The sequence below is a fragment of the Gymnodraco acuticeps genome, unplaced genomic scaffold, assembly GCF_902827175.1.
Source record: "Gymnodraco acuticeps unplaced genomic scaffold, fGymAcu1.1, whole genome shotgun sequence".
Classification (NCBI taxonomy): Eukaryota; Metazoa; Chordata; class Actinopteri; order Perciformes; family Bathydraconidae; genus Gymnodraco; species Gymnodraco acuticeps.
This window is the reverse complement of record NW_022990924.1, coordinates 93,159-113,190: the sequence shown is the minus strand read 5'-3', so window position 1 is coordinate 113,190 and position 20,032 is coordinate 93,159. Positions and strand designations below refer to the sequence as shown.

The 20,032-nt window shown below is 40.5% G+C and overlaps 1 long non-coding RNA gene and 1 pseudogene across 2 annotated transcripts; both read left to right on the top strand.

Moving 5' to 3' along the window:
* The first annotated feature begins 6,966 nt into the window (after window positions 1-6,966).
* Window positions 6,967-15,439, top strand: LOC117558101. 2 transcript variants are annotated; one of them, XR_004570802.1, is made up of 6 exons: window positions 6,967-7,506; window positions 7,602-8,225; window positions 8,309-8,338; window positions 14,442-14,518; window positions 14,609-14,715; window positions 15,420-15,439. It is a non-coding gene; the product is annotated as an uncharacterized LOC117558101 (long non-coding RNA). The 2 variants fall into 2 exon arrangements; XR_004570801.1 differs by having other exon boundaries at window positions 6,969-8,225.
* Window positions 15,440-15,568: 129 nt separating this feature from the next.
* LOC117558098 lies at window positions 15,569-19,936 on the top strand (annotated as a pseudogene).
* Window positions 19,937-20,032: the final 96 nt, after the last annotated feature.

Sequence of the window (20,032 nt, the reverse complement as noted above, 5' to 3'; positions counted from 1 at the left end):
AGGTGACAAACTTTGCAGAAAAGTTGTGTGGAAAATTTGCCCAGATATGTCTTGACATCCTCAAACACAACTTTTGCTTTGATTTCCAAAGTGGAGATTCTGACCTGGCCGGAGATATTCTTGCACGGATTCCTTTTATAGTGGATAAGCAGAATCTATCAAATTGTGCAATTCATATAACTGGAAAGGACACCACAAAAGACTCTACAACAATGGTAAAACTTGATTGCCAGAGGAACCCACATTTAGATGCATGTGGTGATGGATCTTCTCAGTCTGTGGAGATAGACCAACAGGTAGGCAGATCTACTGATTTCGGACAGCAAGATGAGCTGAATTTAAAGCTGTGGAAATGTCGGTCTAATCAGATTGAGCAAGTCCTCTCAGTACCTCATGAAGAACATTGCCCACTTTATTCTTTCTCTAGATGCAAGAAATTAGGAATTGATTTCAATGTAGGATCTGAATTCAAACAAAATCTTGATCCAGAATTGTTGACCAATGGCATCATGGTTGAATTAAACACATTTGCTGCAACACTAATATCAGCACAAAAGCACTTCATCACAGAGATACTGGAGTATAATTGTGATCTTGATTTAAGGAATGAGCTGCATCGCAGGGCCTTCACCCATCAAGTATGGAGAAAAATGAACGTATCACATTTGAAGAAGATGGATTCTAGCGATCATCGAAAAAAAAAGCTTTTTGAACTGCCTGACTTGATGTGCTTAGAAAATCCTACAAAATATTGCCCCAAATGCTTCCAAGAAAGAAGTCATAAGCTTTTTCAGGATGACTCTGACCCTATTCACATTCATCATCTTCATCCACTAACAATGGAGGACATAATCTCTGGTGATGCAAACTGCACCGAACAAAGGACTGCAAGGGATCAGTCCTCTACCCTCTCATTTAGAGAGGAAATGATAATGGCCTACTACCCTTCTTGCAAGGAAATTGGTTTTATCCTGTTTGTGGACAAAGACAAACCAAAAAATAAATTTGACACAAATGTATTGACAAACGAGATTATTCATGAAGTGGCCAGATTCGCCAAAATGCTAAGTGGAACTAAAGTTAAGGTCATTAAAGATGTCCTTGAACACAACTTCAACCTTGGGATGCAGGGGAGAGATCTTGATCCTGCAGTGTATTTTCACAGAGCGACGCCAGACTGGTTCAATGAAGTTTATGTTATTCGTCAGTATGCCCGCAAACGGGAAACTACTGTCAAAAAAAGAACGTTTTCACTGCAAACAGAGAAAGAAAGAGCAGACGACTACACTTGTCCTCTAGGACAGTCTGATCTAGACTCAGACGAATTCACAGACTCAGAAAATCGTGGCATTCAGAATAACTTTAAAAAACCTAATCGTTGTTCTCGACAATCAGATGTTCCAGGACAATTAGAATCGAGTTGTCTGGGTATTCCCGAGCCTTTCCTCACCACTGGTGACATCTCATCCAGTTTACCAACTGTAAACTCAAATGTAAACCCACCCTTTGCTAATAAACCAAATGAAGGAGGGTGTTGTGGATTTGAAGAGCTAACACACACTTCAATAAATGAACTAGACAAAGGTGACATGAAACAAGAAGAAATGGAAACAGAGAACAACTTGTGGAAGTTGCGTGCTAACCGTGCAAGAAAAATCCTCTCAACATTCGAGTTTGGTCCATTCCACAACTCAAAGAAATTAGGTCTTGAATTCCATATTGGATTTGGTGCAAAGCAAAATATTAGGGTTGACAATTTGCGAGACACTCATCTGCTTGAAGTTGCAAAATTTGCCTTAGCAATGAATTCTTCCAAGCAGCATTTCATTATGGAGCTTCTTGAACACAACTTTGATTTCGGCTTGCAGAGTGAATACCAGCTAAACATATTCACATTGGAAATTATGAATCGAGTGAGAATGCTGGAAAACTCTAAAGATGCGATCAAATTCTCAAATGAGATTTTTGTACTTCCTATTCTCCCTGGTATGGGCGATATAAAACCTCAACTCAGTAACATATTGAATATGGAAGAGTGTGATGTTGCTCCCGTGTTCCCACCTCATTCACAAGCTGAAACTTCAGAACATATTTCACAGAAGGATGTAGATCTCTATCCCTTCTGCCAGGAAATAGGTCTGAAGCTAAATGTTGACAAAAGGCAAATAAAAAACTGGACATCAACAAACTGACAAATGGATCAGTGGCTGAAGTGACAAACTTTGCAGAAAAGTTGTGTGGTACTTTTGAGCAGATTTGTCTTGACATTCTTACACACAACTTCGATTTTCATTTGCAAAGTGGAGATCCTGACCTTGCCAGAAGCATTGTTGCCCGAATTCATGCTACAGTGGAGCAAAGGAATCTAAAACGCTATGTGAAACCCTTCAAGAGACCAAAGAACCTAGGAAAAGAACATCTATTTGGGATACTGAAATTAAAGAACAACCTTAATACAGATGGATGTAGTGCTGGTTCGTCCCATACTGCCATCACAAACCAAGAAGTAGGCAGTTCTGCGGTTTGAACAGAAAAATGAACTAGATTTAAAGCTGTGGAGAGTGCGGGAAAATCGTATACAGCAAATTCTCTCAACACCTCATACTGAACATTGTCCATTATATTCTTACTCTAGATGCAGGACATTAGGCATTGATTTCAATGTAGGATCTGGAGAAAAACTAAATCTCGACCCAAATCTGCTGACCAATGGCATCATGGTTGAATTGAATACGTTTGCCACAGCACTGATATCAGACCAAAAGCACTTCGTCACAGAGATATTGGAGTATAATTTTCCTCTTCATTTAAAAAATGAACTGTATCGCAGGGCCTATAAAGAGCAACTATGGACAAACATAAAGGCCAGTAAATTGGGACAAAAATGTACTTTGTGAATAAGCCTTTTGAACTGCCTGACTTGATATGCCTACAAAATCCTACAAAATATTGCCCCAAATGCTTTCAAGAAAGAAGTCATAAGACTTGTCAGGATGACTCTAACCCTAGTCACATGCATCATCCACCTACACATACCATGGCGGACGCTGTCTCTGGGGATGCAAACTGCACAGCACCAAAGCCTGAAAAGGTTCAGTCCTCTTCCTTCTCTGCAATAGAGGAGATGATAGTGGAATACTTTCCTGCTTGCAAGAACACAGGTTTGAACCTGTTTGTTGACAAAGACCAAGCAAGACATAAACTTGACACCAATGTACTGACTCGCGAAATTATGTTGGAAGTGGTTGGTTTTGCCAGATCATTGTGTGGAACAAAGGGTGACATCATTGTTGATATCCTTGAACACAACTTTAACATTGACTTGCAGGGGACAAGTCCTGCACGTTTGTTCTACTCTTTAGCCCCGAAGAAAGTTGGGCCTGACTGGTTTAACGAGGGCTTTGAAAATTCCATTTCAGTCTTCTCAGAGACAACCTTCCAACTCGTAAATGGACTTGGCGAGATCGGATTCAGGGTGCTGGATGGAGGGAGGCTATTGAAAAAAGAAAGCTGGCACTGCAAACAAAGGAGGAAAAAGACACAATGACAAGTGATAATCCTAACAAGATACAATACAAGAGAAAAAAAACAAATGCAATGTGTTGCAGTCAGGTGATCCGTTATCCCAATTGCACGGAGATAGGTTTGGATTTGGATGTAACAAAATCCGGAGAGAAAGAAAAACTGCACTTGAGGCTATTGACCCAAGCTGTAGTGTCGGAGATAAATAAATACACACAAACAAATAGAGGACACTATTTGCCAACCACTTGGTATGACATCCTTGACTATAACTTTGATATTAGCTCCCAACACAGAAGAAGCTGGGAGTTTTCAATAGCTGTAACGACCAAAGTCCAATCCATGCTCAGAGGTTATGACAGATACAGTAAGGTAAACAAGATCTTCAAATTGCCATTTCTATTTGCTTCCGATGCTTCACAAAGTCATCTAGAGAAGAGCCAAAATAAGCAATGTCGGCTCTTTGGTCGTTGTGTGCGCCAAGTGAAATACCATTCAGGTGTTAGTTGTGTCCATTTTCTCGAAGGCTACAAAACGAAACAAAAATATTGGATCCTTCGTGATGGCACAAAGGTACAAAGAGATCCTAGGAAGATTGTCCAAAACAATGGGAACCAAGTGGGTGATGGTTGTGGCAGTCCTCTCCAGGGAAGCTTACAAATCAAAGAGGAGGATTGGCATCCATGTTATGGAAATATAAAACCAGAACCGGACACAGAGGAAAAATATTGTCCTCTTCATGATGATGTCAAAACGGAGTCAAACCCTGAGGACGTTGCACATTTTGTCCCAGGTGAACCTACAGGAGCCCTTGGATATACGTTAATGACTGCATTGCCAGATTCTGAAAGACAGAAAACAGAACCAGAAAATGACAATGTCCAGTATTACATCCTGGGTGCACCACAAGGGTCCGTTACACATCCAAACACAGCTTGTAACTTAAATACCGAATGGGAGTTTGAAAATGTTGAGTATTCAGTCCCAGTGGAAACAGAAGAATCCCAGGAATACTCCATGGTTACAATAGGTCATGGCAATGAGAGCACATTAATCAAAGAAGAGGAAGATAATGTGCCTGTTGACTTATACCATTATGGTGGTCAATGAAAGTACAGCAGGCATCTACCAGGGTTAACATAAGTGGTATGTGTGTTTTGCATTAAAAATGCCATTAGCTGCCTTATTGTAATGAAAATGTATTAATTGTTGGTGTAGAATGAACTTGATGATCTTGCAGTAATGTCTTAATGTCTTGCATTGTAAGACATTAATGTATTTATGTATACTTGTACTGTAAATACAAAGACTCAAAAAAGTGTCCACAAATATTGATCTATGATTAAAGCAATAGTTTAAATGCATAGGGCTATTATATGTTGAAGGCATTGTGAAGCATGAACAATTGTAAATAATTAAATCTTCTTTATTTATTTTTTGGCCAGTGGCCCACTTTTGGTAATTTCCAAATGTGTACATATTTGAACTTGGATATCCTGACACTTAACTTTACTTAGGCGAAAAGAATATTATTGTGCTTTATTCTTAAAACATTCTAGTCTTGTTTTCCTTCATTTGGGCATTTTGTTCATACGTCCATATTTCTTGTTTCTATTTTTATGTTCTCTATTTTTCAAAAATATTTGATTAGTGACATGTTCAAGATTTTGTATATATATTATTTTTTCAGTGGTGGTGTACATTGGTGAAGATGAGTGTTAGTACTTAATACATCTGCTAATACAACAACAATGTAGAAAGTAAAAAATACCTGTATCTTGATGGATTAGTTTGTTTTTCATTTTGATTTCACCACACTGTTTGATATAAAGAATGTTCATGCATCCCGTCTACTTCTTTGTTCTTTTCAAATCCAATGAACATGTACTATATAGCATAGGTTTATGACTTATTTACTTAGTGTCAATTTATCTGATCTTTCATATTTGAGCATCACTTTTTTTTAAGAGTATTTAACACACAATGTCTTATTTTAAATAATATCATATCCTGAACTCAAGCAATACAAGTTTTAGGTTGAGTGAGGTTCTGACAGTAACTTGTTGATGTAAAACATAAAATAGGCTGAAGCTGTTGCCCTACCCAGCTTCAGCCTATTCAGGACAAGTTTGAACTGATAAACTGGGTCTAAGTTATGGGCCTTGGAAAATATTCCCCAACAGGCAGCAAAGGCCTTCCACACTCTACACAGCTTATAACCAGAACGATGCTACTAACTACAGATATCTGCATCTCATTCCATTGGATTCACTCATCACATAGGCCAAATGGGGAAAAAAGGAAATGATGGAAAGGGTCTGTTTACAACATATTGTACAACTTTAGCCAAAGCCATTTGAAAACACTTGGCATATCAGTAATACGTGTGAATAAAGCACAAACAATGTTTAACAGTCACTTTTCTTTGACGAAGACTGACCATTGAAATGATCTTCAAACAGCCGGAACACTGAGGTCAAGGGGTTGTGCCTTCAAAGTTAAAGTCGTTAATTGTTACTTGGTACTGACAAATGATTAGATGAGATGATTGTGACAGTAGTTGGTCGGAAATAACAGCAGTCATATCAGTATGACCCGCTGTGCTGAAACTGTTTGAATCTGGCGTATGTTTATGTAACCGATGTAACTATCTTCTGTGGTTCAAGAACAATGTATACCTCGTTTAAAAGGATTTTTCAATATATAATCTAGCAATGATAATGTATAATATATACACTCATTTGCAAGCATTCAATCAAACATGCTTAAATAAACTACAGCTGACATATATTTGTTTTAAGTCTGTCCAGGAGAGGTAGAACTTTTAGATCTTGTCCCGTACACAACCATCTAAAATGGTCAAGATAAAGATGAATATATTAATGGAATAAATGGAGAGAGATGGATTACCAATTATTAAACAATTAGTGTTAATCATCTATTTTGGTTTTTTTAAAATAACATTTACTACAATAACGTTTTTTATGGAAAAATGTAGATGGTTATACTTTGGTAAAGTATGTAATTTAATCCCAGGTGTATTTGTTCAAGTTAAAGATGAAAGAAAGTAAAATCCTAATTTCACCGGTTTCATCTTTTAGGGTTTTTTGTTGTTGTTTAAATGTTCCTGTATTTAAAATATTGTATTGGTTTTAACATAAATAACATACAATGCCATAAACAGCCAATATGCAGAGGGGAAAATATCATATTGAATAGGGATGCAGAGGTGGAAGAAGTACTCAGATCTTGTACTTTAGTTAAAGTAGAAGTACCAGAGTAAAAGTTCTGCATTCAAAATGTTACTCAAGTAAAAATATTGGCATCAAAATATTAGAGTAACAAAAGTAAAAGTACTTATTATGCAAATTGGTCCATTTCCGATTCATATTATATCATATGTTTCTATTATAATTAATTAAGTGTAATCAAAGCTGGCAAAGGGGCAGCTAGTTTTAATCACTTTGTACACTGCAGGGTAGTTTGTGAATTTACTTCAGGTGAAACTAAAGTCTTGTTTAAGTGCTGATTATATTTCCCATAATTAATCTAAGTCTAAATAGTAACTAAAGGTTCAAAATAAATGTATGGGAGGAAAAGTACATAATGTTCCTCTGAATTCTACTAGAGTAGAACAAAGTAGCAACTGGAAATATTCATGTAAAGTACAAGTATTTCAAAATTGTACTTAAGTTCAGTACTTGAATAAATGTACTTAGTGACTTCCCACCTCTGCGTTTTTTATTGTTTGCGATGTGCGTTTATCAAAACCTGAAGACTGCCATATGAGGAGCGACAAGGGGTTTTATTGTGAAAATAACATCCGGAAGTCTAAAACGTAACGCTGCGTGGGTTGAATCTTGAGACACCCATTTCAAGTCCACCCCGCCTGCCCTGGCTGCTGGGTCAGTTCATCCCTCTCCTGCAGCCAGATTTGCCAGCCTGGATGCCGGATGTATCACCGCAGATATTCTACCGCAACAGGTAAATAACCAGGAACCAGGAGAGGGTCTCTCTGCCGGCCATTCGTTAATAACAAGTAAATCGTACAAAATGTTTTCATTTTCGCCTTCTATCAGCCATGTTTACTTGAACAACCTGTCAAAAAAAGTCTACGGGGAGCAGCACTGGACAACATTTATCAGGGAACCGCGTTTGGAAAATGTAGCTTATAGTCCAAGTTAAGTATTCTCATGGCTTGATAATAACTTAAATGCTATGAGATTTAAACACAGACATATATGCTGTCGTAGCCCTTCTTGTATATTTTGCAATTATATATTAACCGTATTTTACGAACTAATTCACCAACCGGAACCAATGATACAAGGCTTATTTGCAGGACCACTAAAGGAGTTGCACCGGCAGCGTTTTCGGGTAAGAATATATATCAATCTAACCGTGTTGATGTCGCATACATTTCAAAATGTTCAAAGTTGGGCTCAAACTGAAATGGGTGTTATGCCTGAAATAGCGCAGGCTGTGGAAGAGTTAGACTGGCTGTAAGTCATTCAGGCTTACTTGGCCAAATCTACGTCTGTTTTGTGATATCTGTGCACATTGTTTCGACCTGTTAGACATTTCTGCAAGCTTAACAGTTGACACTAAACTGATTTATATTGCAATCATTGCGTGTCAGGCTACCTACTGACATCCAGGCAGAGTCTATTCCATGTATTCTTGGTGGAGGAGATGAGCTTATGGTAGGCCTCCCTCTTTATTTCTTATTCAAAATTTGAACACTACAAGTTTCTGTCTCATTCTCCTTTTTTATTCCCTTTTTCAGGCAACAGAAAATGGTAGTGGTAAAACAGGGGTAAGTACTTGACAGTCACTCAGATTATAATACAACTAACATATTGTACAATATACAGTTTGCATTTAAACATCAGCCCAAGTTGGAAAAGTTAGGTCTTTATTTATCCAGGGAAGTACTACTATGAGGTGACCTGCCATGACCAGGGTCTATGTCGCATTGGGTGGTCCACCAGTCAGGCAGCCCTGGACTTGGGTATGCCCCCTTAATGCTGTACAAGATACTCAGTCTATAATAAACTGTCTGACTAGAAAACATATTACATTTTGTAATCTTTATTTCTTTCCAGGAACTGATAAGTATGAGGTGACGTGCAACAACATTAACATTAACCTTTCTGTTGGTCGCTTGTTAGCAGACCCTTCACACGATGGCAGAGCGAACAGGTACAGGCAGGGCCCATAGTGATAGCTAGGGATGGGTATCGTTAAGGTTTTAACGGTACTACTACTTTTATCGATGCCGCTTATCGGTCCGGTCTTTTAACGGTACTCTTATTGGTTCTTTATGAGAAAAAAATAAGGTAAACTAACTAAACAAATTGTGAACAAAACTAACATTGCTTTTTTTTTTTATTAAATACATAATATATCACATCAAAAGAAACAACAACGTTTTAACAAATCGTATTAAATAATCTGATGACAGAACTGTAAACAGAATAACTGAAACTTTAACAAAATAAATAACTCAGTTACCTCTAATCATTAACCCATGTTTGTATCATTGAGTTAACTGTTGCTGCTAGCATACATAACACCTGACGTGGGAACGTTACTCGTGGACGGGGCTACAGAGCTACTAGAAAGACAGTCGAACTCGGTGCATTTCTCCGTCTGGATGTGGTGCACTTTTGCTAAATATTTAGACGAATTGCTCGTGTTACCGCTCTTACATGCTAAACTCTTATTGCACTTTAGGCAACGAGCATCGAGACGGGTAAAGTTTAACCCATAGACTGTATATATAAAACTGCAATATAATGTTTGTGTAGCAATAATACATATGACATATCTTTTTTACATGTCTCCAGTACCGATAAAAAGACCGCTAACGTTGGAGCTTAACGGTACCACGGCCTTTAATAATACCGGTGCTCGGTATTATCCCTAGTGATAGCCCTATAGTTTAAATCTACTACCCACAAATAAACATATGGACATGGGTTACTATTTTTCAAAACCGGGGCATGCTCCCCCGGTAAGATTTTTTATTTTATTTTGGAGTTAAATGCATCAATCTGGTGCATTTTGAGGGGAAAATAAAGAGACTAGATCTATGGAAACACCTACAGTGCGGCAAAAAAGCATTTAGTCGGCCACCAATTGTGCAAGTTCTCCCACTTAAAAAGATGAGAGAGGCCTGTACTTTTCATCCTAGGTATACCTCAACTATGAGAGACAAATCCAGAAAATCACATTGTCTGATTTTTAAAGAATTTATTTGCAAATTATGGCGGAAAATAAGTATTTGGTCAATAACAAAAGTTCATCTCAATACTTTGTTATATACCCTTTGTTGGCAATGACAGAGGTCAAACGTTTTCTGTAAGTCTTCACAAGGTTTTTCACACACTGTTACTGGTATTTTGGCCCATTCCTCCATGCAGATCTCCTCTAGAGCAGTGATGTTTTGGGGCTGTCGCTGGGCAACACGGACTTTCAACTCCCTCCAAAGATTTTCTATGGGGTTGAGATCTGGAGACTGGCTAGGCCACTCCAGGACCTTGAAATGCTTCTTACGAAGCCACTCCTTCGTTGCCCGGGCGGTTGTGTTTGGGATCATTGTCATGCTGAAAGACCCAGCCACGTTTCATCTTCAATGCCCTTGCTGACGGAAGGAGGTTGTCACTCAAAATCTCACGATACATGGCCCCATTCATTCTTTCCTTTACACGGATCAGTCGTCCTGGTCCCTTTGCAGAAAAACAGCCCCAAAGCATGATGTTTCCACCCCCATGTTTCACAGTAGGTATGGTGTTCTTTGGATGCAACTCAGCATTCTTTCTCCTCTAACACGTCTAGTTGAGTTTTTACCAAAAAGTTCTATTTTGGTTTCATCTGACCATATGACATTCTCCCAATCCTCTTCTGGATCATCTAAATGCTCTCTAGCAAACTTTAGACGGGCCTGGCCATGTACTGGCTTAAGCAGGGGGACACGTTTGGCACTGCAGGATTTGAGTCCCTGGCGGCGTAGTGTGTTACTGATGGTAGCCTTTGTTACTTTGGTCCCAGCTCTCTGCAGATCATTGACTAGGTCCCCCTGTGTGGTTCTGGGATTTTTGCTCACCGTTCTTGTGATCATTTTGACCCCACGGGGTGAGATCTTGCGTGGAGCCCCAGATCGAGGGAGATTATCAGTGGTCTTGTATGTCTTCCATTTTCTAATAATTTCTCCCACAGTTGATTTCTTCACACCAAGCTGCTTACCTATTGCAGATTCAGTCTTCCCAGCCTGGTGCAGGTCTACAATTTTGTTTCTGGTGTCCTTTGACAGCTCTTTGGTCTTGGCCATAGTGGAGTTTGGAGTGTGACTGTTTGAGGTTGTGGACAGGTGTCTTTTTATACTGATAACGAGTTCAAACAGGTGCCATGTATACAGTTAACAAGTGGAGGACAGAGGAGGCTCTTAAAGAAGAAGTTACAGGTCTGTGAGAGCCAGAAATCTTGTTTGTTTGTAGGTGACCAAATACTTATTTTACCGAGGAATTTACCAATTCATTCATTAAAAATCCTACAATGTGATTTCCTGGATTCTTTCCCCCCATTCTGTCTCTCACAGTTGAAGTGTACTTAGGATGAAAATTACAGGCCTCTCTCATCTTTTTAAGTGGGACAACTTGCACAATTGGTGGCTGACTAAATACTTTTTTGCCCCACTGTATATGAAACAGAACTGTATACATTTCAATAATCATAAAATCATGTCCATAACCAATAACATACCATTTCCAATATGAAAAACACTGAAACTTGTTTATTTTTTATTTTTTGGTTCATTCATAGTTGTGAGTGTGTCTGTGCTCCTGAATCAGCCTCTCCTGTCTCCCTCCTCTCCTCCCTTCTCCTCTTTGAGGCAGCAGCAAAGGCTAGTTTTAGCTCTCAACAAGTTTTAAAAGTGTATTTTTTTTCACCTAGTTAACTTCTTTTTTTTTTTTATTCATGCATATTTTACTAATCACTCACTACCCCCTCAAATGGAAATATGTGTTTACATAAATGGTGACCAAACCGTTTGAGACCCACAGAGAACTTAGACTAAGTTAACTATCTAAACACTCAGAGAGTCCTTTACCTCACCTGAGCTGAGGTTATCCAGAGCTTGACTGACACACAGAGACCAATCAAGGGCTTTGATTTATGATCTGTTTGACAGTGGCCATGTCGGCAGGCCACATCATGTAGACAGTAGGGATGGGAACGATTAATCGAATATTCGAAATTATTCAGTTATTCGAATAATTATTCATGTATTCGAATATGAGTTATGAATATTTTTATAATTTTTTTTTTTTTTTTTGGGGAGTGATTCCTAAGTTGATTACATATTATCAAATTGAATAATTCAATGTATATATATATATATATACACGACAGTGCCATAGCTAAATGTGTTAGTTGAGGTCTAAAGGTGTGTTTTGCTCCGCTCACCGGTCCCTCACAGCAGGCAGAGCTGCAGGTGCTGATCTCTCTCTCGCGTCCGGTTATACTTCACTCGCGTTTATGTCCAAATCCATCAGATCTAGCTAGTTCTAGCCAATGATATGGCTGCTGCCCCTCCCTACACGCCGATCACGCAGACTCAAACCTCATCTTAGGCCCAAATGTGGCGCAAATGCGCTCCGCAGCGAGGTTCCGGCGCTAACAGTTCATGAGCGTGCTCCCCCGCCCCCTGTCAACACTCGCGACACATGAGTGGCCAGCCTAAACAACAATAAGCGCTGCTTGGCAACCGTGTGTGGCGGCAAAGTACATAGACATTTTGACTGGAGAGATTTAGTTTTGCCGGTATTCAACATATTTTACCAGTCATAGTCCGGTAATTATTTACACTCTAAGAAGAGTCCTACACAACAGACATGGCGTCAAAAAGGAGTAATGTGTGGAAATATTTCGACCAGGTTAGTGAGTGCGGTGTAGAGTGCAAACTATGCTAAATTAAACTTATATATGCTATACCTTGCTATACCCGCAACCTCCGTTCCAGCTGAGAGGGTCTTCTCTACAGCTGGGCTGATTGTGAATCGCCTCCGCTAGTGGTGTAACGGTTCACAGAAGTCACGGTTCGGTTCATACCTCGGTTTGGGGGTCACGGTTCGGTACGGGTTCGGTACAACAAGGAAAAGCAAAGAAAAGTCCCAAATGCATAATTTTTTTTTGCTGTTATTTATTTTTAACAGTCGTGCAAGTTTTGGTATGAAAATAAGGAACTCTAACATTTGGAATCATTAACTGTATTACACAGTTAAAAACAAACCACAAACAGTAACACACACACACTCAGATGGCCATATTATTTATATTGGCTGATGTCAAACAAAAAGGTTAAATAAGCTGTAGCCTACAACTAAAAAGAATGTCTTGAAAATATTAAAATAAATAATAAAGTGTTTCAATCACAATCAATGAAAGGCAATACAGAACTGTATAACATCTCCTGATGTCAAAATATAAAATAAATACAATAATAAATATAAAACAAAATAAAATCTGTACCTTTAGGAGCAATGTCTAACATGTGTAATTAACTTGTGAGTGTGTGAGGCCATTATGCCTAAATAAAGGTACTCAAGCTCTACTCTATTTTTTAAGTTTTTCTTCAAAAAGATGTGTTTGTCTACGTTGTCAGTAGTGAGGGCAGATCTGTTGGCGGTAACTATGTCACCTGCCGTCGGGAAAACCCTCTCGCTGGGGACTGAGACTGACTCGGATGTGCTTGAGCATGTTTGACGTGTTACCACTAGCATACCGCACCGCTGTCGAACAACGCCGACACACCGTCCTAGTCCCGATCCACAACTTGCACCCCATCATTGTTGTAGTCCACAGGGAACCCAAAATGTTCCCACACACCTGATTTAAAAGAAGCAGGTGGGTCTTCTAGCTCCTGTGTGTTGTGTGAACTCGCCATAGATACTAACTTTTCTTCATATATTGTGTTCGTTTTGTTGTGTTTTGTTCTTGTTCTTTATTTGTTATTTACGGGCGGCTGGCTTTTAGGCGCAATACCGCCCCCTGGATTATATATAGTGTAATACTGCCCTGAGTGACAGAATTTTTTCCCCACTCGTAAAAAAAAAAGGCGTATTCGCCGTGTGACTGCATGTGCCGAACCGTGACTGCATGTGCCGAACCGTGACTGCATGTGCCGAACCGTAACTGCATGTGCCGAACCGTGACGTCCGAACCGTGACTTCCGAACCGTGACGGTACGGGACGGATACGGATACCGTTACACCTCCGCACATGAAAGCTGTAGGCCTATAGCTGTCAAACTGTGATCACCAGTTCAATACATTTGACAAATTCGACTTGGTTTCTACACTTATTTGAACATGTATGTATTTATTTCCAAAAATTATTGAAAAAAAAAATGTTTGAACATTTTTTTTTACCCAATTTTTTTTTTATAGGATATGTACATTTCGGTTAACCGGTTAACCGTTTTTTGGGGGGTCGAATATTCAAATATACATTTGCTTTCAAATTCCCTAATAGACAGCCAGTCACCCTGTGTGAGGCAGGCCACTGAACAGGCCAGGCCATTGGGAAACCCCCCAGTCCTGCCGATGGCCAGTCCGGGCCTGGGTACAGGAGGCGTAGAGCGAGGGATCATTGTCCACAAATTAATTGATCGCAGATGGAGTTTTGGACGTGGACGGATTAAAAAAAAAAGAAATACCTAAATGGGACGCGAAATATACTTGGGCGGCCGTTAATATACTTGGGCGGCCGTTAATATACCTGGGCGGCCCGCCCAAGTAAAGTCTATGTGTGGGAAACCCTGGTGCGGTCCTAGTAGTTATCATTCATATTATTATCATTAACTAATTGGGGCACTATAGCAATGTTGCTCATGTTTCTTGTCTTCTTCTCTTCAGGTAATGACCTGGGTGTGGCTTTTGAGATCCCTCAACAATTGAAGAGTCAGCCCTTCTTTGCCTCCTGCATTCTAAAAGTATCACATCAAAGTAATGCTGGATTAAAAAAACTAACAGGTGCCAGTTTTACACCATACAAATGGCTCTCTTTCTTATCTGTGTTCAAGAATGCAGAGCTGAAGTTCAACTCTGGAGGAGAAGACTTTAAAAATGCCCCCAAGAGTGGGTTTGTTGCCATGGACCAGGCGCCACACAGTCAAATCTACCCAGGCAGGTGTTTGGATACCACCTTATTTCATATGCAGAAAGAACAGATACGGAATGTAACTGAGATGACTATCATACACCTTAACCAGAGACAATTTTGATAAAACAATCGTTAGTTTCTGTTTGGAGAATCAATAATCAGGTACTAATTTATTATTGCAAGAAGGAGCAGAGTTAAATCACATACAAAGGCTATGGTTTAACTCACACACATGGGGTATGTTACTCAACGGAGCAGCAAAAAACATTTGGCTTATATAGTTCAAAACACGGAGATAAATTACAACAAAGTCATAAATCGAGGTGGCACTATTATCAGCCGTGTCGGAATATCAGCCGCGGGTGTCGGAAAGTCGGGTCATCTGCGATGGGTCATCTGTGACGTCTTCTGGAATTATAATAAGTGAGATATGTAGGAGACAACAAGTATGTGCCTGTCTCCTCATAAAGATCAACAACCTGAAATGCCCTGCCTCCTCCCATCATAAAGAGGCAGCTGCAAGGTCGTACACAGTTCAGAATCACACATGATATCAGTGCATTAAAACAAACCCAAAGAGGAGACAACAGTATTTTCTCCAACAGTTTCACAATAAAAGCCTTCTTTCGTTAGACATTTTTAAATCATATTACCAGAGCGGCCATTTTACCATTGCTAATGTAACTGATATATTCCTGCATTGATTAGCCCTCTTTTCTCTGTTTGTGCAGGCAATGCCAAAGTGAGTCAGGTGAAAGCAACATCCAATTCACCCAAAGCCCTGATCATCGAGCCATCTAAAGAGTTGGCCGAACAAACCCTTAACAATGTCATTTAATGTGCGAAATACGTGGATAACCCCAAACTCAGGTATGACTTTAGTGAGGTATTAACAACACTGGATTTCACAAACATCGGAAAACCATTTCCTGTGTAGTACTTATGCTGAGCCATATCTAAAAATATACGTTCTGCACATTTAACAGTGTTATACTTTTTATATTTCCCTGTATTATCTTTTATAGATGTATAGAAAATACCCCAAAATTGCTTTGACAGTCACTTTTTTTCACATTTTTGGGTATTTTCTGAAAACGTTTTATATGTGAGGTGCAGATGAATTAAAAGAATATGTTAACGATGCTTGTTTGTGCTCACCAGCTGTGGTCAGAAGCCATCAAGATACTAAAGGGTGAGTACACAGTGAGGGCCATCAAAGAGCACAAGATGGACCAGGCCATAATCTTCTGTCGCACCAAGATCAACTGTGACAACATGGAACAGTACTTCATTCAGCAAGGAGGAGGTATACTACTGAGAATTTCAGCCATCACTAGACATACACACACCTATAAAATAATAAGGACTTCATTCTTAATTAATCAGAATAAACACTCAGTTTTGGTGTCTTTTCTTTAGGTCCGGACAGTAAAAGCCACCAGTTGTCCTGCGTTTGTCTCCGTGGTGATCGTAAGCCCAATGAGCGTAAGACTAACTTGGAGCATTGCAAGGTAAAACAACAAGACCTTAATGATACCTTTTTTATGGATGACATCCAGTCTATTTATGTTGTAAGATCTTCTTGTGTTTACAGAAAAAATAAGTGAGGCTGTTGATCTACACAGATGTAGCTGCCAGAGGAATTAATGTCCACCGAGTTCCGTATGATAAATATTTCAGATCTTCAAATTAAAACGGACCAACGGTCATCACAAAATCATAAATGTTTTTATATAAGACCGCTCTCTTCATCTTTCTCCAATGATTAATATCACCCTGCCAGATAAGAAGCAGAACTACGTCCATTGTATCGGCAGAGTCGGAAGAGCCGAGAGAGGTAAGCGCTGACAACCTGAGACTAACTGAGTTTGTGTATTTTGGCTGAAGAGGAGATACAATTATTATTTTCCTCTGTCACCATATTAGTTTTGTTTGTAAATTCACACAATATACCTTTTTAAAATGTCTCATTACACTATGATTTAACTGAAAATAATTACATTTTAGTTTAGTTTTGCTTTTAACTTGCATAATGGGACTGGCCATTTCCTTGGTTGCTATGGAAAAGGGGAAGGTAGCAGAGATACAGAAATATGCTAATTCATTTTAATTACAGGTAACTTTTAAAAGAAGTTCAAATGAAATGTGTTCTTCATATGTGCAGGTGTGGTACCACGTTTGTACGAACAGAGGCAGAGGCTGCTACAACACGCGACTGAAGGAGAACGGAGGTTGCACCATCTGGTACAAAGAGAAAGAGGTGAACAAAGATGCAGAAACAAACTAAATTCTGTTCTCCACCATCAACCGCCTACTCCGCCCCCCAGCCCTCAGGGTTTCCCGATCTGTGCTCCAAATTCCTCTACTTCTTCCAGGCAAAAGTCGAGGCCATCCATCAGCAGCTCCTGGCGCCTGGCCCTCCCCCCCTACCTGCACCTCAGCCACCTGGTAACGCACCCCCAGCGCCGCGCCTCTCCCACTCCAACCTCTCCTCCTTCTCCCTTGTGGATGCTCTCCAAGTGGCCAAACTGGTCAGTTCGGCCAAGACCTCCACCTGCTCCCTGGACCCCATGCCCACAGCCCTGGTCAAGGACTGCCTACCCACCCTCTGTCCCTACATGGTGGTCATCATTAACGCTTCTCTGGCTCCTGGTATAATCCCCACCAGCTTCAAAATGGCTTCAGTCACCACCATACTCAAAAGACCGGCCAACTCCATCTATACATGTCAAACCATGAGCTCTATGAGCCCTTCCAATCCAGCTTCAGACAGCAACACAGCACTGAGACCGCCCTCATCAAGATCACCAACGATCTCCTCATTGCTGCTGACTCTCGCCGCCTCAGCATCCTCATCCTCCTGGACCTCTCTGCAGTGTTTGACACCATCGCTCGCAACATCCTCCTCACCCACCTCTCAGACCTCCTAGGTATCACTGGCACAGCGCTGTCTTGGTTCACATCCTACCTCCATAACAGGAAACAGTTTGTCTCCATCAATGGCTCTAATTCACCCCCGGCCCCAGTCCACCACGGTGTACCCCAGGGCTCTGTGCTTGGCCCCCTCCTGTTCACCATTTACATGCTCCCCCTCGGCCAGATCATCCGACATCATGGACTCAATTTCCACTGTTACGCTGATGATACCCAACTGTATCTCAGCACCACTCCATCCTCCCAGCTCCCCCCTCAGTCTCTCATCAACTGCCTGTATGACATCAAAGCATGGATGTCATGCAACTATCTCAAACTAAACAGCAGGAAAACAGAACTCATGGTTGTGGCATCCAAGGTGCTGCTCCAGAAGGTTGGTGACTTCATCCTCGAGGTTGACGGCTGCTCCATCTCTCCATCTCCTGAAGCCCGCAACCTGGGTGTCATCCTCGACTCCACCCTCTCCTTCCACTCCCACATAAAGTCTGTGACCAAATCGGCCTTTTTCCATCTAAGGAACATTGCAAGACTCCGACTGTCACTCTCGGAGTCGGTTACCAAAACCCTAGTCCATGCGTTTGTCACCTCCCGCTTGGACTACTGTAATGGTCTCCTGTTTGGGGTTCCCAACAAAACCCTGGACAGGCTCCAGTATGTCCAGAACTGTGCTGCTAGGGTACACACAAATACAAAGCCATGGCAGCACATCACTCCCACCCTCATCCACCTCCACTGGTTGCCGGTCAAGTCCTGCATATCATTCAAAAATCCTCCTCCTTACCTACAAGTCCCTCCATGCCCATGCCCCCCAGTACCTATCGGACATCCTTCACCCACATGCCCCACCCTGGAACCTGCGGTCTTCAGACTCTGGCCTGCTTACCACCCCCTGCACCAAACTGCGAACCTTCGGGGACAGAGCCTTCAGCGTGGCAGCCCCCACCCTCTGAAATGCTTTCCCTGCGGAGATCCGCAACATCCCCACGCTTGACGCCTTCAAAAGGGCCCTCAAGACCCATCTGTTCACCAAGGCCTTTGGCCCCTAATCTATTTGTTGTTTTTGTCTGTCTGACTGGTTGTCTGATTGCCTTTTGTTTTGTTATGTTTGTTTTGCCCTGTTCTTCCTTGTAAAGCGACCTTCGGTCCCATGAAAGGCGCTATATAAATCTAAGCTATTATTATTAAATTAAGCCAAGGCAGCTAGGAAAATCTGTAATTTGATATACAACTGATTCAGCAGAGGGTTTTTTAAGTGATTTGATAGGAAGCAGATGCAAACATTCAAAGTAAAACTCCTATGAACAGAAAGGTTTTGCTATAATTTGGAAGCATTGAAAGCTTGACACACACTTTTGACCCTTATGACATAATTCCACACTAACCATTGTGGATTCTCTATTCTACTTGTCTTTTATTCCCTTTCCTCTCTCCACAGCTCCTGTCAGACATTGAGGAGCGTCTGAAGTGCACCGTCACACAGTGCAGTGCGAGCCAGACATCAAAGTACCTGTGGATGACTTTGATGGAAAGGTCACCTATGGTCAGCGTAAGGCTTTGGGAGGTATGTTTTAAACTGCTTACAAATTGGCAGTTTTTTTATCATAATCATTGCATAGATTTGCTGGTAACTTTGATAAAGATACATCCACTGCAGTTGTGTTGAGCATGACTAACAAACCTGTTGCCCTTGCCTAGGTGGTAACTACAAGAGTCACGTGGATGCTCTGGCACCAACGGTCCTGGAACTGGCTAACCTTGAGAGGGAAGTCCAATCTTCCTTCCTCCACCTGGGATACATGCCAAACCAGCTTTTCAGAGCCTTCTGAACATGCCCCAACTAGCACTAAAACTGTACAGATTAAATAAATGCTCCAACAGGAAACAGGAAACAGAATCTTTATGATACAACGCAGTAGTGTGCAGTTATTTCTCAAGTTTTTTTTTTTCCACCCAGAATTATGAACATAACATAATAAAAGTTAAATAAAATTCTACTATTTCACTCTGTATGCCAAACTTGTCTCTGGCATCTGATACATACACTGATGAAAAATACTTTGTTGGATTGTGTTTTATTTTCTGATTGATGTGGTTGAATTAAATATTTAAGTTTATTTATGGAGTAATTGGCTAGAAAGTCAATGTATTGAAGTGTCTGGGTGTATTTTTTGTGAAATAAACTGTAATAGCCTGCTCAGTTTGAGTTCAAAAGCAGGCAAGTATCTCCAACAATTATGAACATCTCCTGTTTATTTCATTTATTGAGTCTGTTAATAATTTGATAAATTCATGAGAATAAATCATCTTCACAGAGCAATGTTTATTTTCTGTCTGTTGTTACTGGATTGTTTTACAGCTGTGAGTCAGGCCTCCTTCACAAAGATTGAACAGGATTATTTTTTTTAAACTA